At 42.2% G+C, this 23,959-nt stretch overlaps 1 protein-coding gene across 1 annotated transcript in view; it reads left to right on the top strand.

The window, feature by feature from the left end:
- LOC128690185 (mothers against decapentaplegic homolog 6) overlaps positions 1-23,959 on the top strand; it is a 207,078-nt gene that overhangs the window by 1,812 nt on the left and 181,307 nt on the right. The window lies entirely within an intron of this gene.

Raw genomic sequence — 23,959 nt, 5'->3', positions numbered from 1 at the left:
ATATTTAACTTGGTTCTCTGTTCCTCCTGGTGTTAGTTTCTCTCTAGTTCTGTTGTATCTTAAAGTTTGTCGGTGGTGGCGGTGATTTATACCTTGGAAAACAAGTTTCTTTTGACATTGATCTTAGTCAACTAATGGCTCAAAACAGGTTAAGAATGCGCTGGCTTACCGGAGTTAAAAACCAGGAGATCACCATCTGTAGGTTACCCGCAGTTGGTTTCAGGGGTTACTGTCCCCGCAGTCCGGTCCTAGACTAGGTTTTCCCAGTTGCTGGACTGATCGACCAGGCTGTTGATGCCAGCCATACGAACACCAACGTATACACCACACCCTGGCTGATCAGGTACCGATCAACTAGACTGTGATAGACATGTGGGTCAGCGGCCACCAACAGCAGCAACAGCCTGGTTGATCAGGCAAGCTCCACTGTATGATCCTTTCACACGATACTAGGATCTGCATGAGAGTGTATTATCCATTGAGGACACAGCAAAGCTCCAAGAAGATATAAACCAAGTTTTCTAATGGGCAACAGAGAACAATATGATGTTCAATGAAGACAAATTCCAACTACTCCGTTATGGAAAACTGAAGGAAATAATAACTAGGACTGAGTATACTACAAACTCCAATCACACAATAGAGCGGAAAAGCAATGTGAAGGACCTGGGTGTGGTAATGTCCGAAGATCTCACCTTCAAGGACCACAACAATGTCACTATCACATCTGCTAGGAAACTGATAGGATGGATAATGAGAACATTCAAGACAAGAGATGCTAAGCCAATGATGATCCTTTTTAAATCACTTATTCTTTCTAGGCAGCTGGAATACTGCTGTACATTAACATCCCCATTCAAGGCAGGTGAAATTGCAGATCTAGAGAGTGTACAGAGAACCTTTACTGCACATATAAGTTCCATCAAACACCTTAACTACTGGGTGCGCCTGGAAGCACTTGACTTGTACTCACTAAAGCGCAGGCGAGAGAGATGCATCATAATCTACACCTGGAAGATTCTGGAGGGACTGGTCCCTAATATGCACGCAGCAATCACTCCATACGAAAATGAACGATTTGGCAGGCGATGAAACATACCCCGAGTGAAAAGTAGGGGCGTCACTGGTACATTAAGAGAAAACGCAGTAAGTGTCAGGGACCCAAGACTGTTCAACATCCTCCCACCAATAATGAGGGGCATTACCAGTAGACCCCTGGTTGTCTTCAAGAGGGAGCTGGACAGATACCTAAAGTCGGTGCCGGATCAGCCGGGCTGTGGTTTGTACGTTGGACTGCAGGCGGCCAGCAGTAACAACCTCGTTGATCAGGCCCTGATCCACCGGGAGGCCTGGTCGTGTGCCGGGCCGAGGGGGCGTTGATCCCCGGAATAACCTCCAGGTAGACTCCAGGTAGGTAGGCCCAAGGCCGGGATCTGGGACAGGAAAAACTCCCTTAACTCATCAGAGGTATCAGAGAGTTATCAACTAAGGTCTTGAAGGCCGCCAGGAGCTTGTTAGTAATTCATTTTAAGCTTGAAGAGGAAGTGGGTGCTGAAGAGAATTGGTCCTCATACGTTTACCGAGTTTTCCCGTAAAGTACTCGTCGCGACCCTGCTTTTCATTGAAGGTATTTTGTCCTAAGATGGTTATCCTAAATATCTTGTGATGAGTGTCTAGAATATCATCGCCAAGGCTATGATTTTTCTTCTCCAGAGATGTCAAGTTCACCTTCAACTTTCTTCGCCAGATCATGTCCAGCACAGGGACCTGGGGGGGGGGGTTACCCTAGGTAATTACACGTTACCATGTGTAATTACCTAGTCAGTCAGGTTGGTATTGACTGACTCATGAAGAACCGTATGTGAAATTCAAATGTTGGGATTAGCACTCAGTAAAGTATTAAAGGTGTAATTGGTTTAGTTGCGTAGATAATACAAGTACAACACTTATCAGCAGAGAGCGTTTACATTAGTAGATAAGACTAGTCTTTGGACCTTGGCGATGTCAATTTGTTAAATTTGAACGACCTTATTTGTTGAAATGTATATCATCATATTTCGGACGTAACACCGCTGGTATGATCAGACTCTTGATGCAGCGAAAACAAGTGTTGACTTTGTGATTAGTTTTAAGACTTTTAAAGACAGCAACATCTGCACAACTTTTAAACTACGACGCTGGACTGTCTCCAGACTATTACAGCGAAGTGATATTGGTATTCCACTGCTGCCTGCGTCTCAAGGCTACAACAGCTAGGCTGTGGCAAGGCTGCCACAGTTGGATTGTTGCAACCTGCCACAGCTTCACTGTCTCGAGCCACAACAGCTTCACTGTCTCGAAACCACTACAGCTTCACTATCTCGAAGCCACTACAGCTTCACTGTCTCGAGCCACTACAGCTTCACTGTCTCGAGCCACTATAGCTTCACTGTCTCGAGCCACTGCAGCTTCACTATCTCGAAGCCACTACAGCTTCACTGTCTCGAGCCACTACAGCTTCACTATCTCGAAGCCACTACAGCTTCACTGTCTCGAGCCACTACAGCTTCACTATCTCGAAGTCACTACAGCTCTAGAAGAAGCCGCTACATCGTCATTTTCGAAGCTGCTACAGTTTGACTACAATGAAACATCTACAGCATTGTTGTCTTGAAGGTAGACAATGGTACCATTGTCTTTATTCCTACTTGTCTTGAAGGTAGACAATGGTACCATTGTCTTTATTCCTACTTGTCTTGAAGGTAGACAATGGTACCATTGTCTTTATTCCTACTTGTCTTGAAGGTACGAAGCTTTAGTTTCCCAAAGCTGCAAGTTAGTGCTGCAGGAATATTCCAGTTTTTCAGTAATGATTTCGGTTTACAGAAGGAGATGTAAATGAAATTCCAGATATGAAAAATTTATGGTTCTAAGAGAGAAAAAATGTAGGAAGTAAACAGTCACTAGTAACATGGTTCTTACTCAAGTCCCAGGTTCCTGGGTGCCACTTTTAAAGTCCTTGAGTCCCCAGGTTACGGGTTCTTAAATAGGCCCTCGGGTTATGATGTGTTTTCAAGGTTCTCAAACAGACTCTCCGGGTTAGGAAATGCTTTGCTTCCGTGGTTCTTAAACAAGTCTGTCTCCCATGTCACGACGGTTCTTCAAGAGTGCGAAGGAGGAACTTAGTTTCTTTAATAAATATTTGCAAACAGTTATTACACCAAACTTACAGAAGATAACCACTCAGATACTCTGCAGTACGAACACGAGCCTGGCCCATGGCCGGGCTTCGGGAATAGAAAAACTCGAAACTCATCAAAGGTACATCAAAGGTGTATATCAGCAAAACAAGCCTTTTTTTGAGAACGTTTCACTCAAGGATAAAGGCACTCGCCTACCAACGACTGATATAAACAGTTTTCGAGAGACAGAGACAGTCTTAGTTTCGACTTAATGAATCTACCAACCTGATGAGTGTTTTTTTAAATGACTTTTGTCCACCAAAATATTTGAAGCGGTGGATACTACGTTGTTTATCTGCACTTCTGTGAGCCTTTGATTTTAAGAACAAGAGGCAGAAAAAGTGGTTGCGCAAGCCATTAGTCTCTTTTTTATATGTGAAGCTCCAACCCGGGTTAGTTATTAAGGACACTTGGTGGAGGCTCGATCATCCGTCTTCTTATTGTTACGCTGCTTACCTTCTGTTAGGCGACCTTGTTAATAGCAGCTGGATTGTTGTCGTGTATTCCAACAGAAACAGCCTGATCGACCAGGCAGTCAACAGGAAAACCTGGACAGCGGCCGGGAAAACTCAAAACAGGCCACAGGTAAATCATACAGTAGCTGACCAATGCTGATGTATCCAATTTTGCTAAAAAAAAAAAGGGGGGGGGGGCAGAAGACTGACCGTTAAATAAGCACCAGAGTTTGCATACTTCATTACCTCACTTTTCCACAGGCGTTGTAAGACCCCTACGGGTTTAACGCCATCACCAGCCATGAATGAGGAGAATAAGAATGGGGATTATTCAAAAGTGACACAAGAGGGGTCACTGTTGGGTCTCTGTTCACAATCTGGATAATAGTGACAGTAAATTCGCTAATTACAAGCGAAAATAAACTGGCCTAAAGCAGTGAGCTTGAGTTGGAAGATAAAGTCTTGGGAGTATTTACCCTGGAGTTAGTAACCCAAGAAAGCCAAGCAATGTGACTTTGTTTCCGTTCAGGGTCTTTCGCTTTTCTTACCGTGGATACGACCCACGATCGCTGATTTGACTTCATACTTAGTTACTAGCCTCCCAATTCATCCTCTTTCTTTGGCTTGCCTGTCCCCTCTCACCTTTCCCCTCTCACTTTCCTTTCTCCTCTCGCTTTCCTCTCTCAGTACCTACCAGACGCCCTCTTTCCCCATCCTCTTTCGCCCCTGAACCTTCTCTGGTCCTTCCTAGCTACACTTCTTGCACAGTCAGTTGCAAGTGACACTGTACTTTTCTAGTTGTGTTGGCAAGGCTCCTGGCCCCACGTTAGCTTTAACTCCTGTCAAGCATTTTTTTTTTTCACTGATTTCTGGCCTCCGGAGCCCGATCGTATCTATTTTTGAAACTATATATTGCGTTTGCATTATCAGCTTTTCATCTAGCGACATATTGTGTGGCTTGGTGGGCAGCTGGGGTATTGGATGCTGTTTTCATCATAGGTCGCGGTGACTACGTCAGCTACTTCTGCTCTACCACTGTTGTGGAGGCAGACATACGTGTGACCGGTTGCGAGGGTTCTTTTACCACGGCATCCCGACTTCCTTGTTGAATGTTTGGTCAACGAGGCTGCTGCAACTAGCGGCCCGCAGGTATACCGTTAAGAGTTATCATACCTCTGCTTATTTCAAAGCCCAACTCTAGTCGTGATATATACTCCCTGCAAAAACGAAAACACATGCAGTATAATGCGATTCCTTATCTACAATGCTTCGGGCACACAGTGGGCTTGAGCAGGTCACAGAATCCACTATGCTGGTATTTGATTTAATTTTTAACGTGGCTCAGTTTATAGCGTCCTCAGTTCACACACTGAGGAGCCGGAGATCCATCCCGGCACGGGTGAAACGTTAGGCATGTTTCCTTACACTTACTATCACTGTTCTTCTAACAGTAAGTAGGTACCTGGGTGTTAGTCAATTGTTGTGCGTCGCATCCTGGGGAAGAAGATTAAGAGACCTTAGTGGAAATAAGACAGACAGTCCCTGATGACACACTGACTTCATTGGGCCAAAAATCTAAACAAAATCTTAAGATACCAAGTCTTTGACCGGGCCACGGGAGCGGTGACCTCCTGAAGCGACTCCATGTAATACCCCCTTCCCGATGCAACCTACGACAGCTGACGAACACCTAGGTATCTTTTCATTCCTAGGTGATAAGATTTAACACGTGTAGGTTATTATATAGGGAAGCGCTAAACTTATAGGGGGTCAGGCAGTGCCTGGGATATGAGGTAAATAAGGTTTGATCCGAAGGAAGGGAATGGTAGCTCCACTAGCAGTTGTATGGAGATTTGCCCTTACGTCTCGTCCAACCCGGGAATCGAATCTTGAGTTCTTGTATCAGCCAAGCATTCTACTAGTGACTGCGCACGCGCGCATGTAGCAGAGCGCATTTCTGATACTGAGTAAATAAATATAGATAGTGACAACGAATTGCTGATAGTCGTAAGAAGCGGGTGTCCACATTGAGCGGTCACAGTAAGCTGGTGGTCATTGTAAGAGGGTAGTCGTAGTGGCAAGGAGGTGAAGGGTCGAGGTCTTAGCAGCGCTCTGAAGTGTCTTGCAGACCCGCCTAAGCTGATCCCTGGGCCCTTCTGTGGGTGGCCCGCCTTCCTATGAGTGGCATCCCCTACAGTGGGTGGCCTCTTTTCCTGTGGATGGTATTTGGGTCCCTCCCTAGCGTGAGTGGTGGCAGGGTTCGTTTCTTCTGTGGGTAGTAGCTCTGTCGCCTCTCCTGTGGGTGGTGGCTGTGTCTTTCCTGTGTGGGCACCCTAATTCCTCCCTCTGGGTGATAGCTGGGTCTCTCTTTCTCTCCTGTGGGTGGTGGTTGGGTCCCTCCCTCCTGTGGATGGTGACTGTCCCTCTGTGGGTGGTGAGTGCGTCCCTCCTTTCTGTGTGTGAGCTTCCTGGTTCCTCCCTCCTGTGGGTTTTAACTTCGTCCCTCTCTCCGTCCTTTCGGGTGGTGGCTGCCTCCTGTGCTGGCAGACTTCCATACGCACACAATTCCTCAGGGGCCCTTTTCCCTGCTGGGATAGCCAGCTCCCCCTCACCATTTCGTATGGGGCTGCCATTCATGGTGGAGTATGTAGCCCTCAGCCAATCCTTTTCCTTGCTCCACTCCAGCCATTCCTTTTCTTATGGGCCCCCAGCCACTTCTTACCCTTCCCCTTTCTGCTGCAGTGGCTCCCTGATTAATGTACGAAACCCAGTGAAAAATAGCACTAGGTTATCGCTATGTAAGTATATTGCAGACAAGGTAGCACTACACTGATGTACCCCAAGCACTAATAGTCTAATTGGCCAAGCCATCAACCAGGAAACCTGGTCTGGGACCGGGCCGCAGGGACAGTGATCCCCCAGAATCATCTATGGGTAAACTCCCACAGTTTCCCCCTGGTACTCCGTTCTCCTGCCTGGGTGGTCACTCACACAGCTCTCAGGGCTTCTGTCTGCCATGTTAACAGCAATACTCGTTACGCCTCTTTACATTGCCCTCTGAGGAGTCGTAGTTCCAGTCTCCAGGGGAAAGTGAGACTTATGGACATGCCTCCTTATGCGTGCTGCCCATGTTCATCTAGCAGTAAATAAGTACGTAGGAGCCTGGATCGATTACCTAGGAGTCGATCCCTAGGAGGGTTAGAGAGAGAGAGAGAGAGAGAGAGAGAGAGAGCGGAAGAGGGGTGAGAGAGAAGTAAGAGGGGAGAGTAAGAGAAGGGAGAGAAGGTAAAAGGAGGGAGGGAAAAAAGAGAGAGGAGAGGGGAAAGAGTGGAGAAAGTTTCACTGCTTGAATTTCTTGGGCTAGCATATCCCTAAATTGTTATAGCTGCAACACTCTGGTCGCACCACACCGTGTCTCAAGGACCTGCACCCATCCACTCCCTAAGTCGTGCATAATACCTTCTTTTTTTGCTATTTTTATTTTTTTTAAAGAGTTTTGTGCATGACTAAATGCCAGTGAACTTCGTAATTGTGAGAAATCTTGTAATTTTTTGAGCAAAAAATGGGAAGCAGTTGCAAAAGCATGCATCTTGCATGCATTGCTAATTTGTATAAATCCTTGAATTTTGCATTTTGTATTATTTTGACTGAAAAACGTGATAACATTAAAAGTTTATGAGGTTATAATGTATCATTAAAAGTCTGCGGATTTTGCATTCCTGTTTACAGTCTTTTGTGTTTTTGTATTTTTAATTTGACACTAAAACTCAGAAACCTAAATTTGTAAAAATAAAAACCCAAAACGAAGCATTATTTGGGTCAATATTTAGAAAAGGCTGTTTGGAATAAGTCAGCCACTTAGTTATTTCTTATCATACAAACAGTACATCCAAACTCAGGCAAAACATTTGTTTCTTGTGCAGATTGTTGTATCGGGAGATATAAGCCACATAATTCTTTTACGAGAGGAAGATTTCGTTTGGTAAAATGCTCGCCATGTCAAATCAAGGGCCAGTAGCCTTTCACGGTGTTCCAGTAATATTTTCACCAAAAAATAAATGTTTTTATTATTATTATTATATTTATATTAGGCTAGGTTAGTTTTGATTAGGTTTTTGTTTGAACCCAACATAATCTAACCTAGCCTAAATATAAAATTTTTTTTTTTTGCAAGTTACTGGAACATCCAGACTCAGTACTAAGATCGACACCATGCCTAACCCTTCTAGGGTAGGGTAGGTGCCTGAGCCCGAGCCTTTAGCTCACAAGACTGTCTTTCCCATTAGCCCCTTTGTGGCGGGGATGACAGACCAGAGAGGCCTAGCTTGTGGCTAGGCCTGGGGACAGTTGGTCCCAAAGATGAGGAGGTACTTGTGCCTCCTCCCATGGGAGACTTAGGTCTCAGACACTCCCTAAAGAGGGAGCCAAGGCCGGGCCACCACTTGGAAAAGGCCCGGGCCGGGAGAATACCGGCGAATATTTAATAATAATAATCAGTACTAAGCTGCTGATAGGATATTGTTTGCATTTTACTACAAAAATTTTTCTTTTTAAAGTATTTGTTATTATTATCTCGCATAATAGCAATTTGCCAAAAAAATAACTATTTTTGCCTGGGTTTGGATGCCTTGCTCGTATGTAAAAAAAAAAAAAGTAAATGGCTAAGTCCCCCCGGAGAGCTTCTCTAAATATTACCTGTAACTTGTGGAAACCCAAACGAAGCCCTAAAAAAATATGAAAAGTGTTAACATTGAACCAAGGTTTATATTCGTGAAGTTTCGTACATTTGGGATTTCAAAAGAAAGCGTAATAAAATAATGTGTAATTAATTCGTCGTGGAAAAGGGAAAGCCGTGATAAACAGTTTGGTATGTTACTAAATCGAGTATTTCATTAATAAAATATAGCAGCTCAGGTGTTTCAAGACATGATCCAGGCTTTTAGGGTATAAATTCTGAACATGCAGCTTTCCAGACACTGCAGATTGGTCGACTTATTGTTAATTTAATGGAGATATATAAGAATAGACTTCACAACGAGCCTACTCTTTAGGGAGAAGAAAACTTTAGATGGTGTTTCGGTCCGTCATGTACCGCCCCCTTCCCCATCACCCTCATTTTTTTTGCTAAGTTACGACTTAATAATGGTCCAGGACTGACCGATATGACGTAAAAAGCCTTACCTGTAGTATGTAGATTAGTTATGGTTATAGTATAAACGTGAATATTCCTAGACACGAGACAATATAATGTACAATACCTTAGATTTTATCCTTAGTATTAAAATCAGTATTTCCTCTCATCTCTGAAGGTGTCAATAACTAGGTTAATACAACTCGATAACCTGTCTGTCTCGTCCTTAGCAGACGGAGGACCGAGCCTAAACTGCTCGTTGCACTGAAATAACTCACTCACACTTAGCGATACACATACATGTAATATAATTAATATTTATGGTAGTGACCTTTACAAGTACGATGATGAGAAGACGATGCAGAACCTGAGTAATACCTGAAGGATGCTTCGGGAGGTCAATGCCCCCGCGGCCCAGGCCCTGATCAGGCCTGGTGGATCAAGGCCTCATCAACTAGGCTATTATTGCTGGCTACATGCAGTGCAACGTACGAATCACAGCCCGGCTGGTCAGGACCTGGTTCGGGGAACTTGTCCACTTCCTTCTTGAAGACATCTAGAAGTCTGTTGGCAATTTCCCTCAAAATGTCGACATTTCGTTTGGTTAACATTTCGCCCGTGTAGAACTTTATCAAAAATGACTTCATAAAGCATAACACAGCGAAATGTTGCCCTAATAAAATCTGTTCTGCAACTTGTTTAGTCTTCACGCAAACGTTTTTCCTGAAAAATGTGCCATGAATCAGCACTTAAGAATCCATGATATGACGCAGAATGTCTGCTTTCTCGAGGAATTATTTTACACATGGGGAAGCGCTGACCTCGTAGGGGTCAATACGGAGCCTGTATATTAGGAAGTAATATACAGGAAGTGTAGGGTATGTAGATAAATAGTTCAGAGAACTGACAAGTTGATAAATTAGACACATGTGCAACACTTGGGTATCTTTAGTTTAGAGGAAACGGTTCGCCACACAGTGGCTTCATCAGTCCATACAATTTATCAAGTGTAGGGTAGCTCTAATTCTTCGGATCAAGAGTCACGAGCATGAAACGAGTCTTCATACCCTGACCCATTCGTCGTCTTCCTTGAAGAAGGTCCAGGTGAGAGACTAGGCGAGTCAAGCGACGTGAACATCTGAGTGTCTAGGGTAGGTATAGCGGTGGAAACTTTTGATTTCTGGTAAAAGGAAGAGAAGTAGAATGGCAAATAGAGGAAGAAAAGAATTGCGAGGAATAGTGGGAGGAAGAGAAGAGGAATGACAAGAAATAGGAGGAAGAAGAATATGCCAGAAATAACAATTTGTACCAACACCTCGCAGACATGTTTATACACAAGAAAATCTCAGTGTATAACATCAGAGCCACATATACTACTGGCAGCGAACAAATCTAAGCACAAATAATATATTATACAAGGTCTTAAAACAAGCAATAATCAAATTTATTTTATATGTAGCCTCTTCACAGAGTGTAATGTAGTGTTTGAAGCCTTCACATGGAGTCGTATTAAAAGCTACTATGACAACGAATTATGGACACCCGAGCACCGGTCTTATCAGATGCGACCAGATGAAGAGAGCGACCACACATCACATACTCGTACTTCTGCCTGACAACCACTGTGTAGTTTCTAACTTTAAACGACAGCGATGTCTCAACCCCCTCCCCCTTCTACCCCTTCACCCCTCCCTGCTGTCAGACGTCAGCCGCACGTTTTTGTAATTTCGTTATTGACGGCTAAATATACATTAATTTATGTTAAATTGGGTTAACTTAACCTAAATTAATGTACATGAAGAATACTTCAACGACGTTTCCAGGGTTGAATATCCCCTGCGGTCCTGTCTCAGACTAGGGCTCCCGGAGGATCAAGGCCTGATCACCCAGGCTGTTACTGCTGGATGCACGCAGTTTAACGTAAGAACCACAGCTCGATTGGTTAAGTTCTGATTTGAAGAACTTTCCACAAGTTCCCCCTTTGAAGACCGCCAGAGGTTTGGTGGTAATTCCTTTTATGCACTTGAGGGGCAGGGGTTACAGAGTCGGGTACCACTGAAACAGTTTTCACTTGGTGTAGTCCTCACGCCTCTGCTTTCTTGTAAACCAGAGTGATTTTGGTGTTCTGGTTTGGGACCAGTACCTCCAGGATTTTCGAGGTGTAAATTACGTAGTTTTCCCACCTACTTTCCAAGGAATTCAGTTGAAGTGATTCTAAGCGTTCCCAGTAATTCAACTGCTTGACCGAGTGTATTCCAGCAGTGAAAGTTCCAGTTCACCAATCTCGCCTGCTTTGAAGGGAGGCTGTTAGTGTACAGCAGTATTCCAGCCTAAAGAGAAGAAATGACTTAGTGTTATCATTCGCTCATTATCTCTTGTCTTGAAAATTTTAGTTATCCAGCCTATCAATTTACCTTCCGGTAGCAATGGTAACATGGTTGTGGACGTTGAATGTGAGACTCCCGACATTACGCCCAAGTCTCGCACATAGTACCTTCGCTCTGTTGAATGATTTGAGTTTGTCCTATACTCCATTAGTCTTTATTTCCTGCACTCTTCCATAGCGGAACAGTTGAAATTTGTCGTCGTTAAACATCATATTGTTGTCCGAGACCCACTGGAAGATTTGATTTATATCCGCTTGATGATTCACTGTCTTTGACGGCCGCCACTCGCGTAAAGATTCCGTTATCATCAGCAAAGGATGTTACGGTGCTGTGATTTACAGTATATCATTGTCAGTGACGGATATAATGAGAAACAGAAGTGGAGCGAGTACCTTGCCTTGAGGTACATAGCTTTTCATTGTGGCAATCTTTGATTTCAATTTATTCCATACAAAAATTAACACCAGCGCGTTGAAAAACAAACTTATTTAGAGGCCGGGTTGAGCCACGAGGTGAGGTTGGTTTGTGAGTTAAGGACTTTTATTTGCAGTGAGATATTAAACGACATAAACGATATAGTACTTGCAGTGGAAAATAAAGACCATAATATAGTCATTGTTCTTGTATACGAAGCAGCAGATGCAGGCTCATGGGAGTTTTACGGTCAGTAAATGATAACCGAGTATTTCTTTTAAATAGCATTATAAGCACAGCCTCAGATATCATCTTGCATGATGATTCAGTTTAACATCTTGCTTGACGATTTCAGTGTAAGCTTCCTAAGACAGAAGACAGTAACAAAAACTGCGGGAATAGATAAAATCCCAGGAGGCAGGTCATTTGAACACACACAATCAAGACTCAATTTCGCCTTAAGCCTCGCCTCAGGCCGGACTTCGATCCTAGAACCCTTATCTAAACCGGCACAGTTATGACCCAGCTGAAAAGTGCCCTACACCTTGTATTCACAAATAAAGAAGATCCTTTACCAAATATGATGGTGTCGACCTCATCAAACTCAGTCCACCACATAATCGATACTTAGACCTGCATGCGCATCAAACTCGCTTAGCTGACAATATTATCACCAGAGAAGTTCCAACAAATTAAGTTTTAACACAGTTTCTTTTCACTGGGATCAAATGAATCACGGATTACTGTTCTGAAGACGGTAATGTGAATCCTTGAGACTGTGAGAACAGTGATATTATAAACAGGCTCCAGACTCGCCATTAAGGTGGCGGGGAGGGAGGAGAGAAGAAACAAGTTAGAAAGGGAATGACCTCCTCTACAGGCAGAGATAGAGCCACAACTTCTCCAATATTCTAGATATTCTCGTGAACGAAAATAGTCATTAGAGAAATGGTAAACATCGAACTAAAACTGAAGGGATCATACATTGCCCCGGAGAATCAGCAAAAAGTCATCAATAAAACTGAAACAACTTAGGCAGACATTACCTCTGGTATTGGGTCCTTACTTTAGGAAAATAAAACTTTCACAGATGACAATAAAGAAATGAGCGATACACTGAGGACAAAACACGATTCAGTGAGCCATTAAGTAGACTGAAGATTGACAACCCACATTGAATTTTCATGAATGTGACTCCAGACCCTGCCAACATTTCTGACATAACCCTAACCTCACTAGACACACTCGGAGCCCCATATTCATAAAAAAATGCAGAAAAAAGTAACACAGGCCTTAAATATTCTAGAGACAATCTACACACCCAGTATCACAGTTAAACTCGAAAAATTAATGATATAGCCCCACTCCACAATAGTACAATTAAAAGTTGCAATAAACTGTAGAGTAATACTGTAACGCATAAAATCTTTGAAAGAATACTGAGACGTAAGATACTAAGCAGATGGAATCAATGTATATATATATATATATATATATATATATATATATATATATATATATATATATATATATATATATATATATATATATATATATGTCGTGCCGAATAGGCAGAACTTGCGATCTTGGCTTAAATAGCAACGTTCATCTTGCCGTATAGGACAAGAGAAAATTTGTGTATGCAATAATTTCGCCAAAATCATTCTGAATATAACGAAAAAAATATATTTCACTGTGTTTGTTTAGTATTAAATTATTGTAAACAAATCTAAAATATATTTAGTTAGGTTAGGCTAAAATAAATTGTTCTTGTTATAATAAGGCTAGGTAAGTTTTCTAAGTTCTTTTTGGTGCAATATTATAAATTTTTGCATCAACATTAACGAAAAAATATATCTTTAAACGTATAAGAGAAAATTTTAGAAAGGACTTAATTTTAAATGAGTTCTTGCTAATTGACCAGTTTTGCATATTCGGCACGACATATATATATATATATATATATATATATATATATATATATATATATATATATATATATATATATATATATATATATATATATATATATATATATCGACAAGCATGTTCAATAAACAGTAGTGTTACTTTCACAGCTGTAAGGAGAAATGATAGGTCATATAGCAAGAACCTTGAAAAGTATATATAAGAAGCCAGTAGTGACACTGATGATAGTATTAGTACTCTAGATTCGACTGCTGTAAGCCAAAAACATCATTAAAGTTAATGTACAGATGTGAAGCAATTGCAGAAAGCTTTCTCTGGCCATACCACTGTTAACACTTCAAGTATCAGTAATCTCTAAAATTCCTCAAATGTGGATTAGCTGGAGCGCAGGTGAGATAATGTACATGGTAAATTACATCTGAAAAATTCCGAAAAAGTGTCTAAACTTGTCAACACACTCTTCCTAAACCGTTCCTGATGAGTTAGCTAACTGCTACAAACGCCAGATCAGCCTGGCTCTGAAGGCTATGCAAGCCACTAGCAGCGAGAGCCTGGTTAATCTGGCAGCGAACAAGGAAGTCTGACGTCAGGCAAGGCAGTGATGGTGGAAGAACCATCGAAATCGGTCACAGGTATGATTCTTATATCATACTGCATACCTCGAGCACTAACTGACCAGACAGCCAGGTCAGAGACCGAGCCACAGAGGTGATGGTGTCCGGACTTATCAGCAGGTAGAAATGACCTTTTGAATATTCATCCTTGATGTAACAAAACAGAACAGTGAAACACGGAATTGTGTGTAAGATACCCTCAGCCTGTCATGTTGAAAAAAGGGGATTGTTATTGTTACTGTGAATTCCCTCCATTTGGAGGAAATTCACAGCGATTGGGGAATGGAAGGCAATCAGGTTTGAACCATGGAAAGGGAGGGTAGCTTTAATTCCTTGAATCAAGAGGTAAGGTAGGTTAGGCGCACTAATTTTGAAGTTTCTTTGTAAACAAACGTTTATTTAAGTATGCTGAAGAAAATGTTTCTGTACCTAAGTGTTATACCCAGAGAGTTTTCTTTCATCCCTTTTTTTTCAGAGCTTAAAGTATTCTTAATGTTAGTACATATGCGAACTGCAATCTTAATGACCTACGTGCAGCAGATCAGTTATAAATCTAACAAACTAAAGCGCCGAATGGATGTGGTAATACCCGTCCTACCAGTGTTGAACACAAGACTACATCCTCAGTCATTGTTTGCTACCAGTGTTGAACACAAGACTACATCCTCAGTCATTGTTTGCTACCAGTGTTGAACACAAGACTACATCCTCAGTCATTGTTTGCTACCAGTGTTGAACACAAGACTACATCCTCAGTCATTGTTTGCTACCGGTGTTGAACACAAGACTACATCCTCAGTCATTGTTTGCTACCGGTGTTGAACACAAGACTACATCCTCAGTCATTGTTTGCTACCAGTGTTGAACACAAGACTACATCCTCAGTCATTGTTTGCTACCGGTGTTGAACACAAGACTACATCCTCAGTCATTGTTTGCTACCGGTGTTGAACACAAGACTACATCCTCAGTCATTGTTTGCTACCGGTGTTGAACACAAGACTACATCCTCAGTCATTGTTTGCTACCGGTGTTGAACACAAGACTACATCCTCAGTCATTGTTTGCTACCGGTGTTGAACACAAGACTATATCCTCAGTCATTGTTTGCTACCAGTGTTGAACACAAGACTACATCCTCAGTCATTGTTTGCTACCGGTGTTGAACACAAGACTACATCCTCAGTCATTGTTTGCTACCGGTGTTGAACACAAGACTACATCCTCAGTCATTGTTTGCTACCGGTGTTGAACACAAGACTACATCCTCAGTCATTGTTTGCTACCGGTGTTGAACACAAGACTACATCCTCAGTCATTGTTTGCTACCGGTGTTGAACACAAGACTACATCCTCAGTCATTGTTTGCTACCGGTGTTGAACACAAGACTACATCCTCAGTCATTGTTTGCTACCGGTGTTGAACACAAGACTACATCCTCAGTCATTGTTTGCTACCGGTGTTGAACACAAGACTACATCCTCAGTCATTGTTTGCTACCGGTGTTGAACACAAGACTACATCCTCAGTCATTGTTTGCTACCAGTGTTGAACACAAGACTACATCCTCAGTCATTGTTTGCTACCAGTGTTGAACACAAGACTACATCCTCAGTCATTGTTTGCTACCAGTGTTGAACACAAGACTACATCCTCAGTCATTGTTTGCTACCGGTGTTGAACACAAGACTACATCCTCAGTCATTGTTTGCTACCAGTGTTGAACACAAGACTATATCCTCAGTCATTGTATGCTACCAGTGTTGAACACAAGACTACATCCTCAGTCATTGTTTGCTACCGGTGTTGAACACAAGACTACATCCTCAGTCATTGTTTGCTACCAGTGTTGAACACAAGACTACATCCTCAGTCATTGTTTGCTACCAGTGTTGAACACAAGACTACATCCTCAGTCATTGTTTGCTACCGGTGTTGAACACAAGACTACATCCTCAGTCATTGTTTGCTACCGGTGTTGAACACAAGACTACATCCTCAGTCATTGTTTGCTACCGGTGTTGAACACAAGACTACATCCTCAGTCATTGCTACCGGTGTTGAACACAAGATCCTCTACATCCTCAGTCATTGTTTGCTACCGGTGTTGAACACAAGACTACATCCTCAGTCATTGTTTGCTACCGGTGTTGAACACAAGACTACATCCTCAGTCATTGTTTGCTACCGGTGTTGAACACAAGACTACATCCTCAGTCATTGTTTGCTACCGGTGTTGAACACAAGACTATATCCTCAGTCATTGTTTGCTACCAGTGTTGAACACAAGACTACATCCTCAGTCATTGTTTGCTACCAGTGTTGAACACAAGACTACATCCTCAGTCATTGTTTGCTACCGGTGTTGAACACAAGACTACATCCTCAGTCATTGTTTGCTACCGGTGTTGAACACAAGACTACATCCTCAGTCATTGTTTGCTACCAGTGTTGAACACAAGACTACATCCTCAGTCATTGTTTGCTACCAGTGTTGAACACAAGACTATATCCTCAGTCATTGTATGCTACCAGTGTTGAACATTGTTTGCTACCAGTGTTGAACACAAGACTACATCCTCAGTCATTGTTTGCTACCGGTGTTGAACACAAGACTACATCCTCAGTCATTGTTTGCTACCAGTGTTGAACACAAGACTACATCCTCAGTCATTGTTTGCTACCAGTGTTGAACACAAGACTACATCCTCAGTCATTGTTTGCTACCAGTGTTGAACACAAGACTACATCCTCAGTCATTGTTTGCTACCGGTGTTGAACACAAGACTACATCCTCAGTCATTGTTTGCTACCAGTGTTGAACACAAGACTACATCCTCAGTCATTGTTTGCTACCAGTGTTGAACACAAGACTACATCCTCAGTCATTGTTTGCTACCAGTGTTGAACACAAGACTACATCCTCAGTCATTGTTTGCTACCGGTGTTGAACACAAGACTACATCCTCAGTCATTGTTTGCTACCAGTGTTGAACACAAGACTACATCCTCAGTCATTGTTTGCTACCAGTGTTGAACACAAGACTACATCCTCAGTCATTGTTTGCTACCAGTGTTGAACACAAGACTACATCCTCAGTCATTGTTTGCTACCAGTGTTGAACACAAGACTACATCCTCAGTCATTGTTTGCTACCAGTGTTGAACACAAGACTACATTCTCAGTCATTGTTTGCTACCAGTGTTGAACACAAGACTACATTCTCAGTCATTGTTTGCTACCAGTGTTGAACACAAGACTACATCCTCAGTCATTGTTTGCTACCAGTGTTGAACACAAGACTACATCCTCAGTCATTGTTTGCTACCAGTGTTGAACACAAGACTACATCCTCAGTCATTGTTTGCTACCGGTGTTGAACACAAGACTACATCCTCAGTCATTGTTTGCTACCGGTGTTGAACACAAGACTACATCCTCAGTCATTGTTTGCTACCAGTGTTGAACACAAGACTACATCCTCAGTCATTGTTTGCTACCAGTGTTGAACACAAGACTACATCCTCAGTCATTGTTTGCTACCAGTGTTGAACACAAGACTACATCCTCAGTCATTGTTTGCTACCAGTGTTGAACACAAGACTACATCCTCAGTCATTGTTTGCTACCAGTGTTGAACACAAGACTACATCCTCAGTCATTGTTTGCTACCGGTGTTGAACACAAGACTACATCCTCAGTCATTGTTTGCTACCAGTGTTGAACACAAGACTACATCCTCAGTCATTGTTTGCTACCAGTGTTGAACACAAGACTACATCCTCAGTCATTGTTTGCTACCAGTGTTGAACACAAGACTACATCCTCAGTCATTGTTTGCTACCAGTGTTGAACACAAGACTACATCCTCAGTCATTGTTTGCTACCAGTGTTGAACACAAGACTATATCCTCAGTCATTGTTTGCTACCAGTGTTGAACACAAGACTACATCCTCAGTCATTGTTTGCTACCAGTGTTGAACACAAGACTACATCCTCAGTCATTGTTTGCTACCAGTGTTGAACACAAGACTACATCCTCAGTCATTGTTTGCTACCAGTGTTGAACACAAGACTACATCCTCAGTCATTGTTTGCTACCAGTGTTGAACACAAGACTACATCCTCAGTCATTGTTTGCTACCGGTGTTGAACACAAGACTACATCCTCAGTCATTGTTTGCTACCGGTGTTGAACACAAGACTACATCCTCAGTCATTGTTTGCTACCAGTGTTGAACACAAGACTACATCCTCAGTCATTGTTTGCTACCAGTGTTGAACACAAGACTACATCCTCAGTCATTGTTTGCTACCAGTGTTGAACACAAGACTACATCCTCAGTCATTGTTTGCTACCAGTGTTGAACACAAGACTACATCCTCAGTCATTGTTTGCTACCAGTGTTGAACACAAGACTACATCCTCAGTCATTGTTTGCTACCAGTGTTGAACACAAGACTACATCCTCAGTCATTGTTTGCTACCAGTGTTGAACACAAGACTACATCCTCAGTCATTGTTTGCTACCAGTGTTGAACACAAGACTACATCCTCAGTCATTGTTTGCTACCGGTGTTGAACACAAGACTACATACCTCAGTCATCCTCAGTCATTGTTTGCTACCAGTGTGAACACAAGACTTGAACACAAGCCCATACTAGGCAGGTCCTTTACAATTCATCCCACTAACAAAACATTTGCCCAACCCAATTTTCAATGCCACCCAAGAAATAAGCTCTGATGTGAAAGTCCCACTCAAATCCAACCCCTCCCACTCATGTACTTATCCAACCTAGATTTGAAACTACCCAAAGTCCCAGCCTCAATAACCCAACTAGGTAGACTGTTCCACTCATCAACTACCCTATTTCCAAACCAATACTTTCCTATGTCCTTTCTAAATCTAAACTTACCTAATTTAAATCCATTACTGCGCGTTCTCTCTTGGAGAGACATCCTCAAGACCTTATTAATATCCCCTTTATTTATACCTATCTTCCACTTATACACTTCGATCAGGTCTCCCCTCATTCTTCGTCTAACAAGTGAATGTAACTTAAGAGTCTTCAATCTTTCTTCATAAGGAAGATTTCTGATGCTATGTATTAATTTAGTCATCCTACGCTGAATGTTTTCTAACGAATTTATGTCCATTTTGTAATACGGAGTCATTGTTTGCTACCAGTGTTGAACACAAGACTACATCCTCAGTCATTGTTTGCTACCAGTGTTGAACACAAGACTACATCCTCAGTCATTGTTTGCTACCGGTGTTGAACACAAGACTACATCCTCAGTCATTCCAGTATGTGCACTATAAAAGTTAATATTTCTTCACTCTGTTATGAATTTCACTTGGTTTTGGTATACAGTGAAATTTGTGAAGCTGATGTCTTTCCGACTCAGGACACTCATTACCAAGAGTAAGGAGCAAGTACTTGCATAATTTTTAGTGTAGTTTATGGATATTTTTTCCTAAATATCTGTGAACTAGTGGTTTACAAAGGTTAAGCAAGAATACTTATTGATTTCGCGACTGAGTGGCTGGGGCAGGGTTGGCCAGGCTAGGCTGAGTCACCAGCGTACGTGATGGCGCTTGTGACCTTGTCTGGTTCTGTTCGGCTTGCAGGCAGTGACATTAAAGTCTTTTGCTTTTTTATCGAGGGTGCTGATGCTATCACTGCAATGACGGGAGTTTAATGGCGGCATTTTTGTTGATGTTGCATTAACGGGGTTGTGATTGTGTTGGATTGGCGATAATCTTTTTTCTTGGCTGTACATTTTTTAATGTATGTTATTTCCCCTTCATACATTACCACTAAATACGTGGAACATTGCCACATCCCTTAATGCATTTCCACCAGACTGCCAGTGAAGCCCTCTTAACGCATTTTGAGCAAATACATACAAAAACCTTTAAACATCTGCACACCGACCGCCAAACATCACCCACAGCAACACTACCTTAACACACCTTGATAACACTGACACCACAAGACTTAATTAAACACCACACGACCATCTTGATGTATTATCATCAAATAACCCTCTTAATGTATCATCATCAAACAACCATCTTAATGCACCATCAATCTTGATCTTTATTCTTGATATACCTTCGATAAGTTTCGAGAGTTTTTGTACTCCCAGAGCCCAGCTTTGGGCCAGACTTGTCTGGTGCTGACCTGGTCAATACTAGACTATTGTATCAACACGATATTACCTTCATGTATCACCAACACACGCGCACCTTAATGTATCACCAACACAAGGTCACCTTAATGTATCACCATCACAAGGTCACCTTAATGTATCACCATCACAAGCTCACCTTAATGTATCACCATCACAAGCTCGCCTTAATGTATCACCATCACAAGGTCACCTTAATGTATCACCATCACAAGGTCACCTTAATGTTCGCCTTAATGTATCACCATCACAAGGTCACCTTAATGTATCACCATCACAAGGTCACCTTAATGTATCACCATCACAAGGTCACCTTAATGTATCACCATCACAAGGTCACCTTAATGTATCACCATCACAAGGTCACCTTAATGTATCACCATCACAAGGTCACCTTAATGTATCACCATCACAAGGTCACCTTAATGTATCACCATCACAAGGTCACCTTAATGTATCACCATCACAAGCTCGCCTTAATGTATCACCATCACAAGGTCACCTTAATGTATCACCATCACAAGCTCGCCTTAATGTATCACCATCACAAGCTCACCTTAATGTATCACCATCACAAGCTCACCTTAATGTATCACCATAACAAGCTCGCCTTAATGTATCGCCATCACAAGGTCACCTTAATGTATCACCATCACAAGCTCGCCTTAATGTATCGCCATCACAAGGTCACCTTAATGTATCACCATCACAAGGTCACCTTAATGTATCACCATCACAAGGTCACCTTAATGTATCACCATCACAAGGTCACCTTAATGTATCGCCATCACAAGGTCACCTTAATGTATCACCATCACAAGCTCACCTTAATGTATCACCATCACAAGGTCACCTTAATGTATCACCATCACAAGCTCGCCTTAATGTATCACCATCACAAGCTCGCCTTAATGTATCACCATCACAAGGTCACCTTAATGTATCACCATCACAAGCTCGCCTTAATGTATCACCATCACAAGCTCGCCTTAATGTATCACCATCACAAGCTCGCCTTAATGTATCACCATCACAAACTCACCTTAATGTATCACCATCACAAGCTCGCCTTAATGTATCACCATCACAAGCTCGCCTTAATGTATCACCATCACTTAATGCATCGCCTTAATGTATCACCATCACAAGCTCACCTTAATGTATCACCATCACAAGCTCGCCTTAATGTATCACCATCACAAGCTCGCCTTAATGTATCACCATCACAAGGTCACCTTAATGTATCACCATCACAAAGTCACCTTAATGTATCACCATCACAAGGCCATCTTAATGTATCACCATCACAAGGTCACCTTAATGTATCACCATCACAAGGTCACCTTAATGTATCACCATCACAAGGCCATCTTAATGTATCACCATCACAAGGTCACCTTAATGTATCACCATCACAAGGTCACCTTAATGTATCACCACAAAACCAAGTTAACGAAGCGCTTCAGCCAGGAGTCATAACACCTGAGAAATGATAGGTAACTCAACTGATTTGAGCTGAGGAATGGGAGGGTAGGTCAAATTTCTTGAATGAAGAACTCATCATCGTCATCCAAGTATCTTCCTGTTCCCCTGTCCCCCGACGCTGGATAGTCAGCTTCGAGTGGTTTACAGGTTAAGGTAGGGGGGGGGTCTCATCCCTGGCAGGGATGTCACTCTTCCCAGGATGCTTGCCTGACTAAGACCTCAGCATCTCTTTCGGCATAAATGATAAGGCTATTGTTTCCTCTTTCGTCTAAATTTACTGACACTTATGGCCAATGATACGGAACGAGTTATGGAGATTTAGTGCTGTATATGAAAAATTGAATTAGGATGATAATTTGCTCGCTTTCTGAGTATGATTCGTGTAATATAATGATGAATTGGGCACGACAGGTACCAGATGATAGTGTAAATTGGGCACGACAGGTACCAGATGATAGTGTAAATAGGGCACGATAGGTACCAGATGATAGCGTAAATTGGGCACGACAGGTACCAGATGATAGTGTAAATTGGGCACGACAGGTACCAGATGATATTGTAAATTGGGCACGATAGGTACCAGATGATAGTGTAAATTGGGCGCGACATGTACCAGATGATAGTGTAAATTGGGCACGACAGGTACCAGATGATAGTGTAAATTGGGCACGACAGGTACCAGATGATAGTGTAAATTGGGCACGACAGGTACCAGATGATAGTGTAAATTGGGCACGACAGGTACCTGATGATAGTGTAAATTGGGCACGATAGGTACCAGATGATAGTGTAAATTGGGCACGACAGGTACCAGATGATAGTACAAATTGGGCACGACATGTACCAGATGATAGTGTAAATTGGGCACGACAGGTACCAGATGATAGTGTAAATTGGGCACGACAGGTACCAGATGATAGTGTAAATTGGGCACATGTACCAGATGATAGTGTAAATTGGGCACGACAGGTACCAGATGATAGTGTAAATTGGGCACGACAGGTACCAGATGATAGTGTAAATTGGGCACGACAGGTACCAGATGATAGTGTAAATTGGGCACGACAGGTACCAGATGATAGTGTAAATTGGGCACGACAGGTACCAGATGATAGTGTAAATTGGGCACGACAGGTACCAGATGATAGTGTAAATTGAGCACGACAGGTACCAGATGATAGTGTAAATTGGGCACGACAGGTACCAGATGATAGTGTAAATTGGGCACGACAGGTACCAGATGATAGTGTAAATTGGGCACGACAGGTACCAGATGATAGTGTAAATTGAGCACGACAGGTACCAGATGATAGTGTAAATTGGGCACGACAGGTACCAGATGATAGTGTAAATTGAGCACGACAGGTACCAGATGATAGTGTAAATTGGGCACGACAGGTACCAGATGATAGTGTAAATTGGGCACGACAGGTACCAGATGATAGTGTAAATTGGGCACGACATGTACCAGATGATAGTGTAAATTGAGCACGACAGGTACCAGATGATAGTGTAAATTGGGCACGACAGGTACCAGATGATAGTGTAAATTGGGCACGACAGGTACCAGATGATAGTGTAAATTGAGCACGACAGGTACCAGATGATAGTGTAAATTGAGCACGACAGGTACCAGATGATAATGTAAATTGGGCACGACAGGTACCAGATGATAGTGTAAATTGGGCACGACAGGTACCAGATGATAGTGTAAATTGAGCACGACAGGTACCAGATGATAGTGTAAATTGGGCACGACAGGTACCAGATGATAGTGTAAATTGGGCACGACAGGTACCAGATGATAGTGTAAATTGGGCACGACAGGTACCAGATGATAGTGTAAATTGGGCACGACAGGTACCTGATGATAGTGTAAATTGGGCACGACAGGTACCAGATGATAGTGTAAATTGGGCACGACAGGTACCAGATGATAGTGTAAATTTGCTGATTTTAGAAAGTTAATGAATATACATTATATACATTATAAACATTATATACATTATATACATTATAAACATTATAAATGCTGAATAATCAAAACAAGACTTTAGATTATCTAGTTATCTCATAGAGACCAATATCTATATAAGTCTGAAGATGTCTAAAAGTTGCATTCT

Source organism: Cherax quadricarinatus, chromosome 32 (assembly GCF_038502225.1).
Source record: "Cherax quadricarinatus isolate ZL_2023a chromosome 32, ASM3850222v1, whole genome shotgun sequence".
In the NCBI taxonomy this organism is placed as follows: Eukaryota; Metazoa; Arthropoda; class Malacostraca; order Decapoda; family Parastacidae; genus Cherax; species Cherax quadricarinatus.
The sequence above is the reverse complement of the archived record's forward strand: the minus strand, read 5'-3'. Positions and strand labels throughout refer to the sequence as shown.